The sequence below is a fragment of the Aquarana catesbeiana genome, linkage group LG03, assembly GCF_042186555.1.
Source record: "Aquarana catesbeiana isolate 2022-GZ linkage group LG03, ASM4218655v1, whole genome shotgun sequence".
Classification (NCBI taxonomy): domain Eukaryota; kingdom Metazoa; phylum Chordata; class Amphibia; order Anura; family Ranidae; genus Aquarana; species Aquarana catesbeiana.
Window position 1 is genome coordinate 568,113,434 of NC_133326.1, and position 6,228 is coordinate 568,119,661.

Sequence of the window (6,228 nt, forward strand, 5' to 3'; positions counted from 1 at the left end):
GATACACATAGAAATATTTGAAGCATAATTCTCTTCTATATGTATAGACGCCTATTGAAGGAGGTTAACGATGTATGAAGGGCCAGGCAAGTAAAATAGAAAAAAAAGGGGGGTTAGTATGCATGTAAACATGAAGAGGTGATGGAGGGGGAACAGGCTGTAGTGTAAAGAATAATAATAATGAATAAAGAAAGTTGGTGCTGTGTTCCCCCTAATTGGTATACAAGGGATATAGATAGATAGATGTGTGTGTGTCCCCTCATGGTGTGGATACCAAGTGGGGTGCACCTAACGATGGATCATGCAATATGTATATATGTCTGCATATACATACACACATACATTATTTATATATACACTGTACCACTTCAGACCAGTAGAGCAGAGACAAACCTGTTTGTGGGGGGGAGAGACAGGGGGAAGGGGAAGGGAGAAACAAGAAATGGGCGTGTGATCTGTTATAACAAGGTGTATGCGTCTAACTCCTCATTGAGTCCCCCTGGCGAGAGGGAATTTATCCAGAAAGTCTCCCGCTGGCAGAGTCGTTTAAAAAGCTCCACAGCGGGCAAACCTCCGGAGATGGCCTTTATGACCCACACCTTCAGGCCTTTGGTGGACTTTTGATGTTCAGTCAAAAAATGTCTTGGCACATGGTGCTCATCACATCCCTGTTCGATGAACCACCTGTGCTTGCCAAACCGTTGATGCAGTGGATGGATGGTTCTGCCAACATATAGGAAGCCACAAGGACAGGTCAGACAGTATACTACATGATCACTGGAGCAATTGGGAAACTCTTTTATAGGGTAAGTTTTTCCTTTTGTAGAGAAGCTTTTTTGTCCATGCTGGACAAATTTAGACATCATGCATCATTTTTTCTTGCATTGAAATGTGCCCACTAGTGGGATCAGGGGGGGTGTAGGTGATGGGATCTGGTTTGGGTTTGCGGACCTTACTTGGCGCAATTCAGCTCTTGACATTTTTGGCCTTGCGATAGGAAACTTTGGGTTTGGATGTTAGGGTGGAACCCAGAAAACGATCTTCCAACAAGATGGGCCAGTTCTTGATGATTTTTTCCATTTGTCTGTAGCGGTCATGGAACTGGGTAGTAAACCTTGTTGGCTGGAGCCCTTCTGGTGTGTTGGGTTTAGGTGTCGGTTTAGCCTGATACTGATGGAAAGCATCATCTACGAGAGCTGGGGGGTATCCCTTGTCCAGAAATGTTTGGGTTAAGGGTTGGCCTTGGGTCTGGTAATCCTCATCTCTGGTACAATTGCGTTAGATCCTATGGAACTGGCTCTTGGGGATATTGTTCTTCCATCTGGGGTGGTGGCAACTCTGGTAGTGTATGTATGAGTTTCCTGCAGTGGGTTTCACATAGTTGGTGGCATCTATTTGTGTGCCACTGTGGTAGAGTTCTAGATCCAAGAAAGGCCAGTTTGTCGGGGTCCGCTACAAAGGTGAAAGAGTCCCAAGTTGTTGTGGTGCCATCCCAGATGATTATAACATCATCGATGTAACGCCCATAAAAAATTATGTTGGCAGCAAAGGGATTGTTGTGTGTGATGTGGTGGAGTTCCCAATAACCCATCGTTAGATTTGCATAGCTTGGGGGGAGGTTTGCCCCCATGGCAGTGCCTTGGGTTTGTAGATAGAACTGATCTTCAAATTCAAAGTAATTATGCTTGAGGCAAAAAGTTGCTGCCTCAAGTACGAAGTGTGCTTGTTGTGGGTTGATAAGTGGATAGAAAGTGTTCTACTGCCATCAGACCTACATCATGATGAACGGATGTGTAAAGGGGAGGTGACATCCAGGGATGCCCATATGTACGTGGGTTCCCAGGAGTAGAATGATAACATGTCCAGTAGATGTGTACCGTCTCTGTTGAGTGTTGGAAGATTCTGTGGCAGAGGTTGTAAAAAGCGATCCACATACATGGAAAAGCCACTGGTGACACTTTCCATTGAAGCAACGATGGGCCGTCCTGGTGGGTTATTTATATCTTTATATATTTTCGGCAGGTGGTAAAAGTACAGAGTTTTGTAAAAACTTTTAATGAGAAAAGAGAACTCTGGTCTGGAAATAATTTCTTCCTGGAGGGCTTTATTGGCGAATGTGGAAGCTTCCTGAGTGAAACGGGGCAGAGGGTCCTGAGTTAACTTAGAATAGTGTTGGTATCTGACAACAGTCTCAGGGATTCCGTTATGTACTCCATTTTATTTTGAATTACAATATCTCCACCTTTGGCTTTAGCTTTGACGATGATGTCCTCATTGTTGGCCAGTGTCTAGTGCTGTTCCTTCAGCCTTGGATATTTTCTTGGAGTTCGGGTTGGTTTGGCACATCTTGATGAGGTCTGCATACACCACCTGATAAAAAAAGGTGTGTATTTAGGGACCTTTTTTGTGTACTGGGTTGAATATTGATTTTGGTGGGTGCGCCCTGGATATAACTTTGGCTTTGACCAGTGATAATGGACAACTGTTGCATTGTATAACATTTAGATACAACTTTCATCCAACTTTTGAGGGTTAACATTGAAGTCTATGGTCCTCAAGTTGCATGGAAGTCGGACCAAAGTAGTGCATGAACTACTTTAAAGTTGCTGCAACTTTAAGTAGCACATATATGAATGATTATCATTGAAAAACACGAGGAACGACTTGTCATGTGACTTTGATGTCCAAAGTGTGGAGCCTAAACTTTAATATTTGGCAGTGTTTTACTGGAATTATCATTTTTATTTTCCCAAATAAAAAATATCCCACTCTTCACTATCACACCTTATTGATATCAGTTTTCGGCAGCACCTATACCTGGGAGCAACTGAAGCACACAAAGAGCAAAATTAGAACCAAAATATCTGAGGAGCACCTTGAGAAATCATTGAGCATTGCTACTGAATCCATCGAACCAGATATTTATGCGTTTGTTTATCAAAAAAAGTATCGCATTAGTTTTATGTTGCCCTCTTTTACTTTTATAATAAAAAAAAAATTAAGTTTTATTACTCAGATAGGTACATGATCTATATCAGTGATCATTATCATTATAATAGTGATCTGCTCAACTTTTTCTGCTTATCAGCTATCCTTATTTTTAAGCTGCATTCACACCTGGGCGTTTTCAAATCAATGGAAGAATTGCCACGATACTTCCCCCGATTTCAAAACGCTGCTAAAATGACAAAAATCGCACATTTCAGGTGCCATTAATTTGAATGGCACAAACATGGTGCGGTTCTGCCATGATAAACAGTGCTGCAATCCCAGTAAACCGCATTGCGTGAAGCTTGTCACCCAAAAAAGGGTCAGGAGCTTCTTACGGGCAACAAGATCCTTGGCAGAACCGCACCATGTTTTTAGTTGCCATTAAAATGAATGGCATCTGAAATGTGTGTTGTGCGATTTTTCATTTTAGCAGAGTGTTTTTTATAACTCCCAGAAGTTAATGCAGTCTTGGTGTCGTTTATGTGTGCCCCAAGACATTGTTCATTGTGGCCCAGGAAGGTCAAAGGGTAGGACACCTTTGATTTATGATATTTAAAAGAACAAAGATGCATTTAAATGGCACTAAGGGTAATTTCTTACTTAGCAAGCCATGTCTATTTTGTAAGATTAAAGAGAAGTACAGCCAAAGCTCATTTGGCTGTACTTCTCCTGTGGATCACAGGAGTTCAGTTAGTTCACTCCCGTTACCCGTTTTCAGCCAACAGCGCTCTAAAGTATGCTGTCGGCCGATGCCACAGAGCCTGTCCAGGCTGGAGAAAGATCGCAACCATTTAGTCAGGATCTGCCCAGTGGCGTTTGATTGCTCGATTCTTAGTCGAGTTGCCACCTCATCCCTTTAAACCCGAACACCTTTGAATTACACAATTAATGCAGCTAAGTGAGTTTTAATTACCACCTTAATCAGCCACAGAACCTGTGCAATTCAAAAGGTGTTCAGGTTTAAAGGGATAAGTCTTAGGGACCTTTCACATTGATATGTTTTTCCTGTGTTTTTACCTTGCAAAAAAACGTTTCCCTTTAAATCCTATGGGACTCTTCACACCACTATTTCCTATGGGTACAGTGCGTTATGAAAAGTCCTGCATGCATCTAAATGATTGGAAAATGCAGCAAAAATGCACCGCATTTTGTGTTTATGGTCACAAGTCCATTTTTCACAGCTGTAGGCAAAACAAGCACCAGAAACACACTGGAAACAAATCTGAAGCATAGGGACAGATGCATAGGTAAGTATGATTCCAAAGTACAAAATTGGCTACACCCAAGCACATAAAATCCCCCCCCCCCCCCCCAATTTTTTTTGAAGCTCCCACCCCCACATACACACGCAGGTACGTACAAATGTAAAACACACACGCCTACACATGAAAATGTCACTTGTGATTCACATTACATTATTACTTATCTCCGCGCCAACAGAGTGAAAGCAATCATTTTAGCACCAGAGCTCTTGCGTAATGCCAAACTGATGACCTATAGGGGACCTTTAGAGTGTCACCTATGGAAAATACAGTGTTTTCATGAGCGCATACAAATTTTACAGTCCAACATGTTGGGTATATATGTAGTTTTTTTTTTTTTTTTTATAATAATAATAAAAATAAATAAATGCACATTTTTTTGCAGGTAAAAAAAAAAAAAAAAAAAAAATGAATGTGCATTTATTATTTTTATTTTCTTTGGAGCCTGTAAAAGCATTGCACACGTGATCAGTAGATCTGTCTTACTTGGAATAAAATGCAAATAAATTTCACTGACAGTGTAAAAAAAAAAAAATACAGTGATTTGCTTGATTCCTGATTACACATTTTTTTTTTTCACAAAGCTCAACTTACCAAACAAACTCAGCTACTGACTTGCGTATCTACTGAGAATTCCAGCAATAAGATCTCACACCAGACCTCTCAGCTCTGCAGCAAGCACAAATACAGGACTAATCCAAACTAGAACAAGAGTTCTACTAATTAATGTTGCAGGTGGGAGAAGCTAGGAACACAGGTGCAACAACAATGCCACTTGATTTCCTAAGTGGACAGTTCAACCTGATGTTATCCACCCAAACATCAAAGCTTTTTTCAGTAGACTGAACCGTTTTATATTATACAGTATAATTAAAAAATGAACTCCAGACAAACATGCTAAATACAGAGATGAAATACATTCACCCTAGGTGCACACCTATGCATTTTTTAGTGTGTTTTACAGTTTGCAGAAACGCACTACAGTCCATTTACCATGGTTTCCTATGGTACACGTTCACATCTTTGCATTTTCAGCCAGTGCGTTTTTGGAAAGGGTCAGGGACTTTTTTTCCCGCAGCAGATTGCATTTTGTGTGTAACAGACTTCAATGGACCCGCACCAAAAACGCAAGTGTTGCCTTTTTGATGCATTTTTTATTTCCTCTATAACAAACCGTGTAGCTAGTTGTTAAGGAGCAGACGAGGAAGCCGGCCGTTGCATCCTTGACAACCAATGAGTCATCAGCTGACAGCTAAATGTAAAAAAAAAGAATTGGCGGCAATAAAAAATAAAATCTGTAAAAAAAGCCAAAAAAAAAAAATAAAAATGCGTGGGGTCTCCCCAAAATCCATACCAGACCTTTATCTGAGCATGCAGCCTGGCAGGTAAGGAAAGGGAGGGGAGCATACCAGGTCCCATGCCCTCAACAGGGAGATGGTGCTTTGGGGCAGGGAAGGCTCTGCCCTCCTATCCCAAAGCACCTTGTCCCCATGGGTCTGCGGGCAGGGGGCTTATTGTAATCAGAAAAAGCTCGGCTCGCGCTGAACGCTCCCGCCGTCTGCCTGCTCCACACCTGACAGTTCCTAAATGGCTAAGGGCGGGGCCATCCAGCAATGTCACCAGGTGGCCCCGCCCCCTGTGACGTTACCGAACCAACATGCAGCTGTCAATGACGTCACAGGGGGCGATGCCATCAGGTGACGTCACCTATTTAAGAACTGGCAGATGGCATGAGCCTTCGCAGATAGCGGAGCTTTTTTGTTTTTTTGGGGCGGCGGGCGGCATTTTTTAATAAAGGACTTGTCAAAAACTTGTGTTGTGTCTTTACTCACTTTTTACACCTTTTTGGTGACTGGGTAGGGGTAAGCCCCCTGCCTTCAGACCCCCACAACCACCGGCCAGGGTTGTGGGGAAGAGACCCTTGCCCCCATCAACATGGGGACAAGGTGCTTTGGGGTATGACGGCATGTGGCCT